Source organism: Solanum verrucosum, unplaced genomic scaffold (genome assembly GCF_900185275.1).
Source record: "Solanum verrucosum unplaced genomic scaffold, falcon-dt-bn FXZP01000298.1, whole genome shotgun sequence".
NCBI lineage: Eukaryota > Viridiplantae > Streptophyta > Magnoliopsida > Solanales > Solanaceae > Solanum > Solanum verrucosum.
Genome location: NW_026020113.1, coordinates 23012 through 44426, shown reverse-complemented (window position 1 = coordinate 44426; position 21415 = coordinate 23012). Strand labels below are relative to the sequence as shown.

General features: G+C 31.5%; 2 pseudogenes; both read left to right on the top strand.

Moving 5' to 3' along the window:
• The first annotated feature begins 1424 nt into the window (after nt 1–1424).
• On the top strand, nt 1425–6876 carry LOC125825671 (uncharacterized; annotated as a pseudogene).
• A 7405-nt stretch (nt 6877–14281) lies between these two features.
• Nucleotides 14282–21415, top strand: part of LOC125825669 (uncharacterized) — a 9947-nt pseudogene continuing 2813 nt past the window's right edge.

Genomic DNA, 21415 nt, shown 5'->3' with positions numbered 1-21415 from the left:
ATTCAAGGATTAAGATTTGTGATTGGAAAGATCTCATGATGATTAGGAAATGACTTCGAATAGCTAAACCTGAGAAAAGTTACGAAATCACCGTCTTGGAACAAGTCCGCGATGCGGAGACATTTCTGAATAAATGCTCGCGAAATTAATTTATGAGACAGAGGAGTCCACGTCCTAACCGCGACGCGGAGACAATTTTTCTTCACATGGGGAGCAAGTCCGCAACGCGGACCTGCGCGCCAGAACCTGCTCGACTTTTCCTTCTTTGTTTTCCAGCCCCAAATCGCCTAAACTCAATTATAGCACTCAAATTCATTTTAGATCCGATACCCAGCATATGTATTCAAGAACCTAACTCAATACAACCCTAAAACTTAACGTAAAGATCTCAGAAACTCCTCAATTCATCCCAATTCAAGAACAACATTCAAATTCAAGAATACATGTCAAGAACATCAACTTTCAAACTCTTTTAGGAAAAATCTCGCTGAACTAAACATGTTTGGCACGTGGGTGAATGAACCCAATGCTATGAGAGACTCACATACCTTGTAGGGATCACCCCCGACGAAAACCACAAGCCAAACTCGACAATCTTGACGAAACTTGAACGTTCTTCTCCTTTCTCCTCTTTTCTCCTCTTCTTTCCTCTTCTCTCAAAACCCTAACTCTTTTCTAAAAGCGTAAACTGACTAAGTTCAGTTTAGACCCCTAAGTAATCACCAAAAACAAATTAAAATAAAAGGGTAAGGAAAAGACCAAACTACCCTTCAAAAATCCGGATTTGGACTTTCCTTAATCCAACAGCCCAACTTCCAAAGGACATAACTTACTCATACGAACTCAGAATCGCATAAACTTGGCGGCATTGGAAAGATAATTCCAAGATATTTCCTACCATATCTGGAAGTTCCTCTAGCTCATCCTGAGCTAGAAGTTATGGCCATTTGAAATTGACCAAAACTCAACTTTTTCTTAACTTAACAAATTTTCCAGATTTCATTATTTCCAAAAATTGAATATCTCCAGTTCTTAGCTTCCTCCTAGCCATTTCAAATTGCGAGATGTTACATAAACCCCCTTTAGCTTCTCTAACCCTGCCTCTAGTCTCATTCAGTTCTTGAAAAGTAGGGAAATTAAGAAAAATACTTGTATTATATATGGGTGTGCTTTTGGTATGACAATATTTTTCAATTTTTTCATTTTGGTTGGTTAACTATAGGGAAGAAAAAAAACTATAGGAAAATAAGTTTTTTTATAAATGAGAAATATGACTTTCCTGATGGACGTACATATGAAAAATAATAGTTTCATGACATTTCAAGTTTACCAACCAATGCCCCCAACCCCCACTCCTATTTAATGACCTCTTCTGATCTTCATTGTTATTGCAGTTGCAATATTGAAGCTAAAGTGACAAAAAAATGGAAGTAGCAGTGGTAGGGGCGGGGATAAGTGGACTAATTGCTGCATATGAATTGGCAAAATCAGGGGTCAAAGTTGTAATTTATGAGAAGGAAAATTATCTCAGCGGCCATGCTAAGACTGTCACCGTTGACGGCGTCAATCTTGACGTTGGTTTTATAGTATTCAATCGGGTATTTTATAAGTATTTTTAGCTTAATTATGCGTTTGGTAAAAATGCTCTAGTCAATGTTAAAGGGCGGATTCAGAATTTCAACTGTCGAGACACTTTTCATGTTAAAGTCCAAAAGTTATTATGCCTTGGCAGTTAGGCCTGAGATTTAAAGTTCTTACACATATTGTTGTGTCATAAAAGAAACCTAAAAAAGTACTATATGATCAATGTTAAACTCAGTTATGATAGTTATTATTTCAGAAAGTCACCTTTCTTCTTGATTCCAATTTTCTAAAACAAAGAAAGTGATTTTCCGAGATAATAATTATTAGGTTACTGATTTGAAATCATCTTCAGTTTTGATCTATTCTTAGTAGTGAACTAGATAGTGGCAAACCATCATTTAGAGTTTCTATGGGTAAAATCATTGGTGTTGTTGAATGAAACGTTTGTAGTTAGAGTTGTTTTCACCCCATCATTTGGATGCTGTATTTGACAGGTAACTTATCCAAACCTGATGGAATTTTTTGAGCTCCTTGGAGTTGATGTGGAGATCTCTGATATGTCTTTCTCAGTGAGCTTAGACCAAGGCCGTGGTTGTGAATGGGGTACTCGAAATTCTCTAGTTTGTTTGCACAGAAGAAGAATGTCTTCAATCTGTATTTTTGGCAAATGATGAGAGAAATTAGCAAATTCAAGCAGGACGTCACAAGGTACCAATAACTTATTTATCTTTATATATGTGACTTCATACCAGTTATCAATTACATTTCATGTGATCTATTATTGTTTGAGCAATTTGTTGATTTACTGATCTCATTAGAAATTTAGAGCGCAGAGTCTTTATTGTTCATTTGAAGATGGTGTATATGATGATGGAAATTTACCAAATTGATCGCAATGAAACGTTGGGACATTTTATTCAATCACATGGCTATTCGGAGTTATTTCAGAAAGCTTATCTGGTGAGACTGCTCTTCTGTCATAGTTCTTGATTTTACCACGTGTATAGGCAATTTTGTTCATTCAAAATATTAATCTTGCAACAAGCAATTCACACATATGTTTCACAGGTTCCAATATGCACTTTGATTTGGTCCTGCCCCTCGGAAGGAGTAATGGGCTTTTCTGCTTATACCATTCTTTCGTTTTGTCGCAACCACCATCTTCTGCAGGTAGAATTCTCATACATACTATTCAATGAGCATATTTCATGCATGACTTATAGCCAATCACTAAATATGGTTCATAGAAGATACTGAATCTGAATACTTCTCTATATCATTTTGTTGTCCTTGTAATAAAGAGTGCTTCCGTATTTTCTTTACAGATATCTGGTTGCCCTCAATGGCTCACTGTTAGATGGCGATCACATGCATATGTAAACAAGGTGGTACTTTTATTCTATAAGTACCTCAAAGTTGTTACTAATTTCAGAGAAGAAATCTTCAAGGAAGTACAAATTTTCATTTTCTTGAATGATTTGTTAAGCTTCTATCATCATTCTGGTTATTTGACTGGTAAAAAAACCAGGTTAAGGAGGAGTTGCAGAAGAGAGGGTGCCATATAAGAATGGGTTGTGAAGTCAATTCTGTAACAACGAATGAAGAAGGTCCGGTTTGGTTTTAGCATTTTAAATCCCTCTATTTTCTCCATGTCTGCTAATGCATTTATGTGAAAGTTTCCTGTCCTTGTTTCCATAAAGTTCATTTGGTGTACCTAAGAAAAGTCTTCCCATAGTTAGAAACTAGTCGCGATTCTAACTGTAAAAGAGAGAGCGAGTGCAGGTTGTACTGTAGCTTGCACTGATGGTTCCAAAGAAGTATACAACGGATGCATAATGGCTGCACATGCACCTGACACACTGAGAATGTTAGGAAAAGAGGCAACATATGATGAAACAAGAATATTGGGTGCTTTTCAATATGTTTACAGGTCCTTTTCGCGCCTATTATTTAAACTTTTTGAACTGAATTTTCTCATTCCTCTTTATTTTCTTTTCCGAAAAGTTCATCATTTAGGCTGATATCGGTGAAATGCATGGTTTATCTTCCTCTCAGAAATGAACATATAAAAGTATGTTCATGTTAGATAGTAGTATCTGTTACAATGAGATTATTGAAGAATGCGCATTGAATGATGAAAGAAGTTAGTTGGTGTTTTGAACCATAGTGTTGCGACGATTTATAATGTCAACATGCACACTCATTTTCTATTCCTCTGGGACAGTGATATTTTCCTTCATTGTGACAAAACTCTCCTGCCTCGCAACCCAGCAGCGTGGAGCTCATGGAATTTTCTTAGAACATGAACGATAGAGTATGCGTGACATATTGGCTCAATATTAATCCAGGTATATGATGCCTCTCCTTTCTATAATGTTTTCAATAAGGAAGTCTTCATATCTTTGGAATGTGTAAACCAACAGAACCTTGGTGAGACAGAGAGGCCTTATTGTGTAACTCTTAATCCTCCTCACACACCAGAGCATATGTTGCTTAAGTGGACCACCAGTCACCCAGTACCCTCAGTTGCTGCATCCAGAGCTTCATCTGAGCTTTATCAAATCCAAGGCAAGAGAGGAATATGGTTTTGTGGAGCATATCAAGGTACTTTCATAAAATTGTCCTGATTCTCTTATCTTTGCTTCCTTTAGTGCACGAATTTTATAGCTGCTTCGTTCTTTCACAACTCATTGATGTAAAATTGCAATACTACTTTCAGGCTATGGCTTCCATGAGGATGGACTAAAGGTAGTACTATATATATCCTTCCAACAAGCGTACCACACTTCAACTTGAAGGAGAAATGAAATCCATGAACAAGAATACACGATACAATGTGTGGACAATAATCTGTTTTTTATGCTGCTTCTCAGGCAGGTACTATTGCTGCACAAGGACTACTTAAGAAAAACTTTAGTATCCTGAAAAATCCCAAACAGATGGTACCTACCTGGCCAGAAACAGGAGCACGCCTCCTCGTTACTAAATTTCTCAAGAGTTTCATTGCTACAGGATGCTTAATGTGAGTTATAACAGTTTCATTTTGTATAGTCCAAAATGCTTAACAACATGGTATTTCTATACATCCAGTTTCGGCAAAACTACTTTAATGAGAAAGTATGCTCTTATATACTTAAACAACATAAACGAATCTTGCATACGTTGTTTTTAGACTAATATTTTTCTGTGATCAGCCTGTTAGAAGAAGGAGGTACAATGTTCACATTTGAAGGAATAGAGAAAAAATGCTCTCTCAAAGTTTTTCTTAGAGTTCATAGTCCACAATTTTACTGGAAGGTAACTAGAGTTAGGTTTTTTTTTCTGTCTCTCGTATTCATCGAGCAACTAAAGAAGAAAAATGTAAAGGAAGGATAAATTCTTTGACATAAACTAATCACTTACGGGTTGCAACTCAAGGTGACTTAGGTCTTGCTGATGCTTTTATTCATGGAGACTTCTCTTTTATTGATAAGAATGACGGTCTTCTTAATCTTTTCATGGTGAGAAAATGACTATTTCTATGTCAATAGATTTTTTTTGGTACTTGGCATCCTGAATTCTTTTATAGATTTTTGTTAACAACAGATATTTGAAAGCATCCGTCACAAGGTCTAGTAAGAAAAGGTAAATAGTTAACAGAAACTGTAATCAGGACATTACAACTTCCGTTGACACGTTAAAAGTTTTTTTCGTTACCTGTATCTCCAGAGGATGGTGGACACCACTTCTTTTTACAGCTTCAGTGTCATCTGCAAAGTACTTCATCCGATGTGTTTCAAATCAGAACACCCTGACTCAGGCTCGTAGGAACATCTCTCATCACTATGACCTGGTAAATAACTTGTACAGTTAGTCACTTTCTGCTGTTTTCTTGTAACGTTGTCATCTTATATAGGCTGATAAGTATATTGATCATTTTTTTCAGAGTAATGAGCTCTTCTCGCTGTTTCTAGACGAGACAATGACATATTCATGTGAAATATTTACGGTAAGAACTCAAAGATTCATTTTCTGTTTTTTAATCTCATTCATGAAGGTAATCTTTTTCCTTCTGTGATTGTTTAGAGTGAAGAGGAAGACCTGAAAGTTGCACAGGAGAGGAAGATTTCTCTTCTCATCGAAAAGGTAAGCTGTCAACAAAGTAAATACTCCCTCATTTCTACATAAAGCTCGAGGCTCACTTGATTCTGATTCTGGTCTTTTTAGGCAAAAGTTAAGAAGGAACATCACATCTTAGAGATCGGATGTGGTTGGGGAAGTTTAGCTGTGGAATTTGTTAAGAAAACGGGATATAAATATACTAGTATAAATCTCTCTGAGCAGCAACTGAAGTATGCAAAGTTAAGAGTTCAGCAAGCAGGTTTTCAGGTACATAACTTCAAATAACAGATGATACATTGGAACCAATTTCGGAGAATTTTGATTAGTACTAACTGAATGTGATGAAATGCATTCACAGGATTATATAACAGGATTAATCATGGTAAGTCGTTGCATACCTAAATTATGTAATTTCAATTTACTTTATTACAAGTCAAGCCAGCATGATAATTGTACTAATGATCATTTTCAGCGAGATGCTAGAATCTGTTGGTCACGAGTTTATGGAGGAATTCTTTACTTGTTGTGAATCTGCACTAGCAGAAGATGGCATTCTTGTTTTGCAGGTAATGAATACACATTCCACGTTGTTCATGTTTTCCCTTCAATTTCCTTCACTATTCTTTTCACGAACGTTGGCTTTCCTTAGTTCATTTCAATACCAGACGAGAGGTATGACGAATACAGGCAGAGTTCAGACTTCATAAAAAAGTATATATTCCCCGGTGGATCCTTACCTGCACTAAGTCGAGTAACATCAGCCATGTCTGCTGCATCTAGACTTTGGTAAACAAAGAGTTGATTTTGTCATTTGACACAAGCATAGTATGTCTTATTTAAAGGCCATTTGACAAATGATACAAATGCAGTGTCGAGCACCTAGAAGACATAGGAATCCATTACTATCAAACGCTGAGATGCTGGCGGAAAAACTTCCTAGAAAAACAAAGGTAACAACAACAACAACAACATATTGTGTTAACATGTTTCCTTTATGAATCATTTTGTACCTTGTTCTAAAGTAACAGACTATCTTTAATAACTTTTTGACTAGCCAAATTCATGCTTTGGAATTCGACGACAAGTTCATCAGGACATGGGTGATGGGAGTACTACTTTGACTACTGTGCTGCTGGATTCAAAACGCACACGTTAGGAGATTATCAGGTATATTCCATTGGTTCATGCTGAAATATGTGATTACTTTCTTGTACGGTATATATACATATGAAGAAATAAATATACAAAGAAGTCAAAGGGAATTTCACATCTACTATATATACATAAAAAAAAATAAAAAATTAAGCATGTATGATTAATAGTGTTGTTTTAATCATGTCTGAATAGTGTTGTTTAAAAAAGTAAAGAAGACTTTATAATTTTGTGTTCTTAACTTAATATACATAGAATGTATCAAAATGCCTACGGAAATTTGAAGGTCTCTACAACTCCAGCAATATCCTTGAGTAATGCAAGAGATTTTAATGCATGCATTAGCATTGTTAAAGACCTCAAAAAAAAAATTAATCTTTTTCACCATAATTGTGAAGAGTATTTTTGTAAATAAATATGTTTATCAGTACAAAGTCGTTTCTAATACTTAGAAATATTTTTAGCAGCGACCTTTTGTATACTTACTTGTTGTCACCCCCTAAATTACATAATAATAAATTAATAATATTTTTGTAAAGTGTTGGTAATTCCTAATTATAATTAATCGCTTTAGTTTGCTAACTTTTTTCATTTTTCTTACTATTCCTTAATCCTATCTCTCATTTAATTTCAATCACGTCGTCAATATTGAATTAAATTTTTTTGTCTCATAACATTAAAGTTTTTCATGAAATTTTATAAAGAATATTCACTATTTAAGTAAATCTAATAGTAAAAAGTATTTTGATGCATATCTTTTTCGTGATTTAACACTTTAAAAATTTATAAAATAACTAGATACACGAGCCCGTGCCAGCACGGGCCCAATATAAATTATTTTTTCGTTTCAATTTATGTAGCACAGATAGAATTTTGAAAATCAATCAATCAATATATATATATATATATATATATATATATATTTACATTCTTAAAAATATTTGAAGTTGTTAATTATTGTAATTTATAATATTTTTACGTTATTTTAAATAATATATGTTATTTTCTCTGTCCCAATTTATGTGGCATACATAAAATTTTGAGAGCCCAACAAATTTTATATATTTTTTAAAAATATTTAAATTATTAATTATTATAATTCATAGTACTTTTTACATAATTTTGAGTTTCTTTTCTACTCACTCCTTTTCATTTCATTGATCGGGAAAAAGATTCCTTCTCCTACGGCCTGTTAAAAATAATATAATTTATTCAAATTTTATATTCATTAATACAATATAATATGATACTCCCTCTGTTTTTATTTATATGTCACTATTTTTTATTTTATGTGCATTAATAAATTAAGTAAGTTTACTATTCTACCCTTATTAAAAAAAATTTGAAGTCAACTTTTCAATCAATGAATTTGAACTAATTTATTTTGGATTAATTAATTTGACAAATGAACATGAATTATTCACTTTGTTTTTCTAGGTTGATCAAATATATATTTTCAAGGATAATAACTCAGAAGGGTAAAATAGGAAGAATATTATAATTTATGCATTATTTTTATGAAATGAAAAATATTATGGACCAACTATTTATAGTAACGATGACTTATAAAAGGAAACAAAGGGAGTATATCTTAATTCTGTATTTGTATGATACAAATAGAGAATTACGATATACTCCCTCCGTTCCTATTTATATGTCACTATTTTAGATTTCATGTTCATTAAGAAACTAAGTAAGTTTACTATTCTATCATTATTTATTGGTTTTTTGAAGTCAAGTTTTCAATCAATGAACATGGATTTATTTATTTTTATTATTTAACTAGTGAACTTATCCGCGCTTCGCGCGATTAAAAAAAGATGATAAGATGTCAATAATTTTATTAAAATATAATATAAATAGAAGAAATATTTATAATATGTACGTGTATATTATATATATATATATATATATATATATATATATATTCAGACGTATAATTGATTTCATAAAGATAAACGTTTGATTAGTAGTCCCATGACTCCAAACAATGTCATAAGTTGTTTAATTGAACCAAATTTTTTTTTATAAACTTACAACAATAAAAAAAAAATTGTATAAAATATAAAACAAAGAAAATTATGGATAGAACCTAAGATAAATAATAAATAATGTACATCATTATTATGATCTTAATTATTTAAAAAATTGAAGAAAAAAAATATGAAATCAATGTACAATTTTCCTAACTCTTGTCAAGATTCATTCCCACAGGTCGATCATCATTCAATAGCCTTCATTTTACTATTTAAGTCAAACTAAAACATGAACATAAGAATTACTTATCAAAAATATAATATCTTGAGAGACTTATAATGTAATAATTTCTACAATTTTACCATGTCTTTATTTATAGAACTACAATATGAATACCGAAATAATATAATGACTATTAATTATTTTTGGGGTTATGATAATAAAAAATTATGGGAGTAATGTAAATAAAGACTATCAAGTTTTAAATTATTAAATAATATTAATGAATGGTTAATTGACATATTTATTATTTTACAATAATAATAGAGAAATAAAAAAAATTGTAAAAAAAATAAAATTCTAGAGCAAATCCTCAATATTTAGAATGTTTGACAAAAGTAATAGAAAGAAAGGCTAATGAAATATTTTAATTAATTAAAAATTTAGCTTTTACAGAAATGGAAAAAATTACTATGAAGTATCATACCTTTTGAAGTATGATAGGTCAAGTATAAGGTGTTCACCCCTACAATTTAGTTGTCCATTAATGAGTGCCTAAACATGTTGAACATCATTAAAAAAAAAAAAAAAAAAATCATCAAATCAATAGCGAAATAATTGTTATATAACATGCCACAAAATCTCATATAATCAAATTTAATATTCTCTAAAGGGTAGACATATGAGAATTGTCAAGAAATTATATCACTATTCAAAGCAATCTAAATATATATAATCAAAATACTATTTGCTTCTACATAAAAATAAAACTATGATATACTTCGAAAATAAATAATAAGGTAAAAGAAAAAAGTAACAAGAGAAATTTGCTAGTCACTCAACATACCTCATCAAGTGGGAAGAAAACTTTGTAGTCATTTCATTGAATCTTTGCCATTCTCATAAATTTATAGGCGTAATTCTTAGTTGCCTCATGACTTTTCATTACCTTACACCTCTCTATTATTAGTAACTGTTGGTTTTCATTATATAGCTTTTAATTATTTTAATTGCAATCATTATTATTACTACTAACATTTAACTCTTATTTTTAATTCAATTGTTACAATTTCCCTGCAGAAATGAACAGAAGATGTAAGAGAAGTCTAAAAGTTTGGGAAAACGTATAATTTAAAAATTGAGCATTTAATTCCAATAAATAATCTTTTATACTTCCATGAATATATTTAATTTTAATCAGAAAAATATTATAAATGTCAAATAAATGACAAAAAAGATAAATATTAATAGTGGCCATAAAGAGGTGTCACATCACCTCTTCAATTTTGTACATTAAAGAATAAAATAAATGGAGGAATAATAATTGTCCTTTTTTTTATATATAATAAATAAAATAAAAAAATATTTCTTATAAATTGACATGTGAAGAGTCTTTGTTTTATATAAATGTTCCTTCATTAATATAATATGTATTTATAATAAATTAAATGATACTTTCACAATAAAATAATTATTTTAAATATGAAAAAGGACCAAAAAAGGAGGGAAAAAAAATAAATCGCAATGGAGATCATAGAGAGGTATCACATCACCTTCTATATGTTTCTCCTTTAATATATATATATTAAAGCAAATTTTTGATACTAGGATCATTTTATTAAAATCAATATGTACACAAAACTAAAAAGAACAAGACCTGATCCATAAGTGGACCCAATTCAAATAAAATAATAAGCACAGCTACCCTACTCTTAGCTAATCCTTTTCACCGACGCTGCACTTCTTGGTAAGCATTTCTGCCCAAGACCAATGATTCACAAGCATAAAATAAGAGTAATAGTGTTATTTATGCATTAATTTTGTGAAATAATAAATATTAAATATTATCTATTTTTAATAAAAATGACATATAAATAAAACGAATGGAATATATATATATTTAGATCGGTCCCGCATAAAATAATTTATCTCAAGAAGATGTCTTTAAATATTATGCATTCACAACTGGTCGTGGATAAGAACATGTATACAAATATTAAAAGAGTACGATTAATTGGTATTTTTATTATTATTTTGCTTGTGCCTTTTCATTGAATGAAAAGCTAGGCAAGCGGCAAGCCGAACAATAGGTAGTCTCAAAAGAAATTAACTATTATTCATTCACAAGTGGTCGTGGATAAGAAAATTACATCATAGGCTTACTTTAGAAATATTTATTTTTCTTAATTTAATTATTATATTTTCATATTTAATGATTATTGATTTTTCATCTTGTCTTTTTTTTTTTTAAAAAAAAAAACACGTTTTACTGATCTAAAGTTTATTTCTTTAAAATAACGTTCAAATATTTTTAATACATCGACTTTGAGTATTATTTAAACTGACATAGATATAATGGAATATGGATCAAAGTTTGTTTTCAAAATGAACGTGGTAGCACTCGTCTTATCCCACCAAGACAAGCCAGCCTAAAACTCAACAATTACAATAAAATGCGGAAATTTCATAATCAACTCAAAAATATCCCCAAAATCTGGTTGTTACGTGTACAGGCCTCTAATGTGTTATAACAAAGTTGAAAGAAAATACATGTTTCAAATGACATTGTTTCTAGAATAGAACAAGATCATAATTAAGGAGAAAGAAGGTCCGCTGAAATGACAAAGCAGCTACCTCACAAACCTCCACAAGAAGCCTCAGACAAGGAGAAGAGAAAATATCACAAAGGTCTGGGCTAGTAACCTACAGAAAAATGTAGTAGCAAGGGGTGAGTACCAAACCACACGGTACTCAGCAAGTAAACCTCTAAACACAAGTTAAGGGGATAGAATACGGGTACGTCTTACACCCCAACCAAACCTCCACAACTACAACCTGCATAAAATTAGCACAACCTAACAATTCACAATTTACAAGCACATATCTCAACAACTACATTCTAACAATCACATATACTCAACAACAAGCTCAATATTCATCAATTACAACCTCCACAACTACAATCTGCTTTAAACCAGCTCAACCTAACAGTTCACAATTCACATAGCACACAGCTCAACAACAACACTCTAACAATTACATATCCTCAACAACAAGCTCAATATTCATCAATCAAAGTTCCACAGAAAGGCACTCACAAGATCACCAAAAACACAATATCAAGTTCACTAATGATAAATATGTGATGCAATGGAACAATGTCAATTATAGTGATGCATGTCTGACCTAGTGACACACACCCGCTATCTCTTAGTCGGGGACCCATGGGGAACATAACTGTCCATGCATCCATCGCGGCGCGCGATATGACCCACGATAATAGTAACCATCGCGGCCGCGATACGTCCCTCGAAATATAGTACGGCGCGCAATATGTCCCTCGAAATGGTACATCCTCTTTAATTTCTTATTCTTTCTCAATTCACACAACACTTGTCACAACCATGTCTCAGAACCATGCAAATGACATGTTCACACAAAAATGAGGAGATGGACCATTTTCATAACATTGCACAATTCACAACAACACAATCATGATACAACATCAACAATGATTCAACAAGCCTTTCAAACCATTCTCAACACATCACACACAAACAATTAATCACATTGCCTTTTATTACCCCTTTTCATCATTAGAATTAATCAATGTGGACAAGTCAACCCATCACCAAGTCTCATTACCCCCCAAACACATATTACAAGGAAATACATGAATTTCATACACTTAATAAGGGTTTAGAAATCCACTTACCTCAAACAATCAAGCAATCACTCCGGTACTTGAGCCTTCCTCTTTCGTTGTACTTTCAAATCAATACAATCTATTCAAATCAATAATCACAATAAGACTTCAAAACAAACAACACTCATATTACTATGTGTTTAGCCTTGACCCAAAAATTCACCCAATATAATCAAGTTTGTAAATCTTGATGCCAATTAACATTTCAACTATCATATTATCCAAGTTTCAAGTCTAGGGTTAAATTCAGTTTTCCCAATATCCTAATTCAAATGTTATTCACAAAATATTATACACCTAATAATTAATTACATATCTCAATATATTAAAAACTGAATTTATAATATAATAACCGATTAATATTACTCCCTCCGTCCCATTTTATGTGGCAACATTTGACCAGGCACGGAGTTTAAGAAATAAATGAAGACTTTGAAATGTTTACCAAATTACCCTTTAAAAAGTAGATTCACTTTTTTCTCTCCTCATAAATGTATTGGAGTATTATTTTAAGATTAAATGGGACCAATAAGATAAAAGAGGAATTGTACCTTTAAATATTTACCATATAAGGAAATGTGACATTCTTTTTGGGACTAACCAAAAAAGAAATGGTGCCACATAAAATGGGACGGAGGAAGTATTAATTTCGATGCCACTTTTACCAAAATGCAAATTCAGTGGCGGCGAATCATGACCCCACTATCAAAATCTTGCCCTTCTTCATGATTCTAATGATTTCCTAAATTTCCAAATACCTATCAACTTTCATTAAATAATAATAATAATATTAACAGTGAACATTTTTCAAGCATTAAGTATATAAATATCACAAGTTTCAAATTGTTTCTTATCCGCCGCCTAACGTCTCCTTCGTTGTTCCCTATCTCCTTTTTGTTTCTAAATAAAATAATTAGGTATAATTCAAAGTGAAAAGGTGGTAAATTTCAATAATTTAATTTAATTATATGGTACAAATGGTATAGGGTCTTAAATAAATGATCATTTTAGTCCATTAACTATCAATTAAGTCAATTATTCATAATTACCCATCAACTAATTAACTAAAGTCAACGAATACTTTGAAATTATTAAAAATGCCTTCTGGGTCATTACATTTTAATTATGAGTCTTTCGAGATGGCTCAGTTGGTTTGGAGGGTGGTTATCCGACCCGGGATCGATCCCCCTTCAATGTCTTCTGAGTTGAGTCTGTCGCATAGAGCTTGCCTAGTGTGGTTTACATCTTGTGTGGTTTGCAGCTATTACACAGTGAGGGGTTTATCCAGTGCACACAAAGTGCTCACCCGAAAGGCAGAGGCTGTTGCAGAGGTTGTAACGATTGCAGGTTATCCTGGATTTTAAAAAAAATGTTTTAATTATGAACTTGGATAAGTTGATATTGGTAGGTGACATTATAGCGAGTGCTAGTACTCTATCACAATTCACATCATTTCTTATACATTATAAATTTATGCCTCAATACACCAATATTTCATCAAACTCTTAATGTTTGTAACTTTGAAACTTATATTTTAAAAACATGAAAGTAGCAGTAATTGGAGCAGGGATAAAGTGGACTAGTTGCTGCATATGAATTGGCAAAATCTGGTGTCAAAGTTGTGGTTTATGAGAAGGAACATTATCTAGGCGGCCATGCTAAGACCGTTACTGTCAATGACATCGATCTTGACCTTGGCTTTATGGTCTTCAACGGGGTAAGTACGATCAGAGGGTGTTTGAGTAAGCTTATAAAATGATCAAATCATTTAATTAGTTGTAACTTGTAAGCATTTATTTTTATACTTAAATGCGCGTTATTGATAAATGCTAAAGTGCTCATAACTTAAGTGCGTGCATGGAACGATAACAAATTTAAGTCATTTTTGATGTGTTAGTGGTATCATTTTGGCCCTTTTCCAACTTATATTTCGAAAAATGTTTGTTATATAAGGTGTGTATTGAATTATAATTTAAATGTCTACGTATATCATCATGTTATATAAGATTTGCAAATTCATGTAGTCACTAATGAAGTTTGAGTGACTAAATGCTTAAATCATATCAAACTAATTGAGTATATGAATATTTAGCCAACTCGAAATAACTTTAAATATGTTAAAAGTTAACATTTTTACTCTCCGATAAATCATATCATATATTATATTATAAGTGGGAAGCCTCTATGTCAAAAGTTGAATTACAAAAGTGTCCTTATAATATCATAATATTTATGGACAAAAATGTAAATATACATTAAATATTAATAAAAATTATTGTATTTTCTATTAAACACTATTATTACATATTTATGAACAAAAATATAAAGACACATTAATTATAATAAATATCCTAATATATTTTTAATAATAATATTAATATTCTTAAAATGGAGAACTCACAATCTATGACATGAATTCATATAGATACAATGAATATTTGTACAATTGGATGATATCCTATTAAATGACAAAAGGAAATCAAAAAGTTTGGCAACAGTTAAAAATGACCCTTAAGTGTACCTCAGTTACTCCTACCGTGCAAAGTTATAAAAATTCTCAGATAAATTATATTCATAAAATTATATTAAATGCTAATTTATTGCTTCAATAAATACTTACTATGGAAGCTTGCAATCGTTAAAATTTTGATTTTCTTCTGTTATAATTAGCACAAACTAATGATGAATTACTTACTTGGTAAATTAATTTTATATATATATATATATATATATATATATATATATATATATATTAAAAGTGAGAACAAAAAAAAGTTATTATTCATAAATAATAATTAATATCCATAATAATAATGAATCAAAAGTTAGTTTACCATTTTATCTGAGTAAAAGCAAATATTCATTTGAATAACTTTTGTTTACATAAGAAAATATAACAAAATTCATTAACCCCTCAAATTCAATGAATCCAAATACTATATATGCTTTCTGAAAATGCTTACTGCCATAATTTTATTTATCTCTTTCACCTTCTCCTTCACTACATGTTTAGAGGAACAAAAACGTTTGGTGAGGGTGAGAAAGACATTGTGTAACAACAATTAATTATGGTCAAGTCACATGTGTATAAGTTTCCTAAATTATTTTACTCATTAAATTTTATTTCTTTCATCTTCCATAGAGTCGATCTAGCGAGAATTTTCGATCATGGAAGGGTTGATATCTCCAGGCTGATCATAGTTGAGATTAGTGAATTCATTCTCATAGTATAATATTCTTATTATAATTCTTTAAGATGCAAAGATAATATACTCTCTACCACAAAAAACGGTGTAATACTGATAATTGATAGGGAGGAGAGATGGTGATTTTGATCATGATTTCTTCGAAGATTATATTATAACTGATAATTCAAGAGTAGTAAAAATTAAATATGACAACTACTCTAATTTGACATCAAACTATCTAAGGGCATAAAAAAAAACGAAATCAAAGATAAAATAATTTGCATTCAATCTCAAAAGTGACAAAGAGGAGATGGGAAATTAGTAGCCTTTATATAATGTTTTTTCCTAGTCCTTTGAAATTTCCTTTCATTTATTAATTACTAATGAATTATAATTAATAGTCCAATTCAACTTCTCAACTTCTTTGTACTTATTGTAGCAATGAAAGGTTGTTCATTGGTTAACGTAACAATTAAATAATTGGAATCACCAACGTTTCATATAAAGTTATGGTTATTACATAATAATTATTAAATGCAAAATTTTTCTTTTTATTGTATGAAATGTGTGTATTTATATTTTTATATTATACTTTTTGAAATAATAGTTGCTTGAAGGTTAAAATGATGTTTAACTTTTAATAGGTGATTTGATAATTCAATTTTTAATTTGGAAGGTTTCTACTTGATATAATATGATAATAATCAAAATTTTAATATAAAATGAATAAATCAAAAAATAAGCAGAGAAAGAAAGAAAGATGATTGTCCTCAGTCCTTATTAAATCATTGAATTAAATGTGATAATTAAAGTATTATATTATTACTCCACTTCCAAATCATCCATTCAATTCATGTTATTGAAAACTAATTTAATTGAAGATTTTTTTTTAAAATTATGGTGTAAATAAAAATTATTTTATAAATAAATAATTAAGTATAAGGATAAATTGATAAATCAACTTTAAAGATAAGAGCTTCCCAGGCTGATCATAGTTGAGATTAGTGAATTCATTCTCATAGTATAATATTCTTATTATAATTCTTTAAGATGCAAAGATAATATACTCTCTACAAAATAGTTATTTCATCTAAAGAAATGGTGTTATTTGAACGCGTTGATTGATGCTCCTCTTCCTATTGATTACTGGCTATAACCTTTATGATCATTGCAATATTCAAGTTTAAGTATTACTTGAAAAGAACTCATTAATCCTTTTTGTGACATATTTGGCTAATTATTAGAATTACAATACTTTGATTTCACGTGAATTGGAATTCGCTTTTGTTTCCATGCACAATTGTTAAGATTAGTTTTAAATTCTTGATAATCATATATATTATTTGCATTTTGTAAATTTTAACAACAAGTTTTAAATGTTTATCATAACAAGTTTTTGGTTTAAATATTTCAGATTCATTATTTTACTATTTGGTATAAGTATCACAATTCATTATTCAAATATGATATCACGAAACTTAATACTTAATGTTATTAGGTGCAAATATTTAATAGTATTAATACTTCCTTATAGACAAAATATTTGCACCTAATAACATTAAAATGTAACTCATTTTATACATTTTACCTATCTAACTAAATATAGTTATTCAATTTTGCAATTCCGACAGTAACTAATCATTTATCACTCAACAAAGAAGTCATTCAAATTGGATGAGTGTTACGTTCATCAATTTTAGTTTGTACTTTTTTTTGTTATTGATTACACTATGTTTTTAATATAACTTATATCGTGTATACTATACGTGCAACACACGTGTCCAGAAACTAGTATTTAATAAGTAACAGTGTTACTCTCATATGATTTTACAGGAAACTTATTCGAACCTGATAGGATTTTTTGAGTTACTCGGAGTTGATATGAACATTTCTGATATGTCATTCTCAGTGAGCTTAGACCAAGGCCGTGGTTGTGAATGGGGTACTCGAAATGGATTCTCTAGTTTGTTTGCACAGAAGAAGAATGTACTGAATCCATATTTTTGGCAAATGATAAGAGAAATTATCAGATTCAAACAGGATGTCATAAGGTACCAATAACTTATTTCATTACAAATGTTAATTTTTGAGCATTTCTGTTAATTTACTCATCTCATTAGAAATTTAGAGCACATGTATAGTTTTCTTTGTTCATTCGAAGGGAATAAATTGTTCTGTTTTGTGCACTTCATTTATTTCATCACGATTACACTTCTCACTGCATTGCAGTTACCTTGAAGAATTGGACAACAATCCTGACATTGATCGCAATGAAACATTAGGACAATTTATTAAGTCACATGACTATTCGGAGCTATTTCAGAAGGCTTATCTGGTGTGACACTGCAGTTTGTCCTTGTTATTGATTTTGATACTTGTATAAATTTTTCCTTTTTTGTTCATTCAAAAAATTAATCTTGACACATATTTCACAGGCTCCAATATGTGCTTCAATATGGTCCTGCTCCTCGGAACGAGTAATGGCTTTTCTGCTTATTACATTCTTTCATTCTTCCACGACCAACATCTTCTGCAGGTTCTTTTCTCTTAGCTACAGTTCAAGTAGCTAGAACACTTTGTGTGTTGATTATAGCCAATTGTTAAATGTGGTGCACGCAAATACAGAATTGGAATGCTTAGCTTTTACTCATCTTATTGCCCTTGTGCCTAAGGGTGCTTTTATTTCTTTCTTTGTAGCTCTTTGTCTCCCCCAATTGCTCACTGTAAGATGGCAATCACATATAGACAAGGTGATTTTTCATTCATAGATACTTCAAAGTTCTTACTATTTTCTGTGATTTGTTAAGTTAAGCATGTACATCCTTGAGAGTGATTCGATGGCAGTATCAAACGCAGGTTAAGGAGGAGCTGGAAAAGAGAGGCTGCCAAATAAGAACTAGTTGTGAAGTAAATTCTGTAACAACAAATGAAGAAGGTCTAGCTTGATTTTATCTTTTGGCTTCTTGCAAGAGTTCGCTGTGCGCTACAAACTACTTGTGATTCTAACTGTAAATGAAAGTGCCCTTGCTGCAGGTTGTACCATAGATTGCATTGATGGTGCCACAGATGTATATGACGGATGCATAATCGCTGTACGTGCTCCAGATTCTCTGAGAATGTTAGGCAAAGAGGCAACATTTGATGAAACAAGAATACTGGGTGCTTTCCAGTATGTCTATAGGTACTTTCGACTCCTATATTTGAATACCTTGGATTTCATTCCTCTTTAATTCTACTTTTTATCTTTTTTGAATTTTTATCTATAGCCCGACATCACTTACGTTGTATATATATTTGTATTTTCTGTTACCAGAGGAGCTTTATTTTGTGGTTTGGTGAAGTTCAATTAGATTCTACAACCTGCTAGATTTCTGAGCTAATATGAAATTTGTATTGGAGGCCAAGATTAATATAGTTAGCCTCCATTCTGCCTCTAAAATTCTACATTCCTCTGTGACAGTGACGTTTTCCTTCATCATGACAAAACATTCCTGCCTCGCAACCCAACAACATGGTGTGCTTGTAACTTTCTTGGAACCACGAATAATAGAGGATGTGCGACATATTGGCTCAATATAATCCAGGTGTGTTATGGAATACAGTGATTTAGGACCTTGTATAGAAAGTAGAAGATAATGTTTTCAGTTGGAAGTCATTTCTCTTAAATTGTCAACTGTCTAAACTTACAGAATCTTGGTGATTCAAAGCTGCCTTATCTCGTAACCCTGATCCTCCTCACACACCAGAGCATACGTTGCTTAAGTGGACCACCAGTCATCCAGTACCCTCAGTTGCTGCATCAAAAGCTTCATGTGAGCTATATCAAATCCAAGGAAAGAGAGGAATATGGTTTTGTGGAGCATATCAAGGTATGAATCTCTTTTTAAGCAGAGTGTTGAGAGTTGCTTCAAGATATCTGTTCCCTTGTAACCTGCTTTTGTGCATAGTCTACAGTTGGACTCTTCAACTTTGTTCAATTTAGTGAACCAGTTTCTCTAACTGTTAGTCCTGTAATATTTCAGCTTATAAGTTTAATTTGAATCTGTTTATCCCAATTACGTTTCTATTTTGATGAAATCGATATTTAGGGGACTAAACTAGCTGCCAAGCTATTTTCGCAGAGAGAATTTTAGTTTTCTTTCCACTTCCCTTTAGTGCACAAACTTTATTTTCCGCTTTGTGCTTCACTGTTTATTGATGTATATTTGCTGCAATATTTCAGGCTATGGCTTCCATGAGGATGGACTTAAGGTAGTATATACTACTTCTGTTAATAAAAATAAAACAAATTTGGAGTCTTTTGCAGCTTTTGTTCTTATATAGATGATTGTCCTCCTCAGGCTGGTGTGGCTGCTGCAGATGGCATGCTTAGAAGGAATTGTTGTATTCTGGATAACCCCAAGCATATGGTACCAACCTGGCCTGAAACTGGAGCACGCCTCCTCGTTACTAGATTTCTCAAAAGTTTCATTCAAACAGGATGCATAATGTGAGTGATGATAGTTTCACCTTGTATTACTTTAATCCCAAACAGGATACACATATGTACTTTTTGTTATTATATTATTCATAGCTTCAAAATCATTCATGCTAATGCCAGAATATTACTCGGAAGATTTTTGAGCTTTTAATAACTTTATTTATATGTTATAATATACAGCTTGTTGGAAGAAGGAGGCAAAATTTTCACCTTCCAAGGAACAGAGAAGAAATGCTCTCTCAAAGTTTCTCTTAGAGTTCATAATACACAGTTCTACTGGAAGGTAAATTGAAATTTCCTTTGCCCCTACAAGTGATCAAAAACTTAACCAATCTCTTACAGGTTGCAACTCGAGCTGACATAGGGATTGCTGATGCTTTTATTCATGGGGATATCTCCTTTGTTAATAAGAATGAAGGTCTTCTTAATCTTTTCATGGTGAGGGAATGGCTCGATATCTTTGTAAATAGATATTTATCGGTACTTAGCTTCCTAATATCTTTTGCAGATATATGTTGCCAACAGAGATTTGAAAGCATCTGTTAAAAGGTAAAATAGTTTACTTACTGATCTGAAATCAAGAAACACAAACTTGTGTTCATATGTTAAAGTTTTGTCATTTTTGTGTGGCTAGAGGCTGGTGGACACCATTACTAGATCTGTCATCTGCAAAATATTTCATTGGACATGTTTCAAATCGAAACACCCTGACTCAGGCTCGTCGAAATATCTCGTCATTATGACCTGGTAATTAATCTAATAATTTATATCACCCAATTGCAGTAGATTTATCACTTCCTTCTTGTATTTTTTTCTTTTCCAGAGTAATGAACTCTTTTCACTCTTTCTGGATGAGACAATGACATACTCATGCGCAATTTTCAAGGTTAGCTCTCCAAACTTTTTAAATGCTTGCCACTTTTTTCTTCGTATGTTAAGCTACATTTCTTGTTCCAAGGTAATCTAATAATCTATTATTCTTTCCGAATTTTTATAGAGTGAGGACGA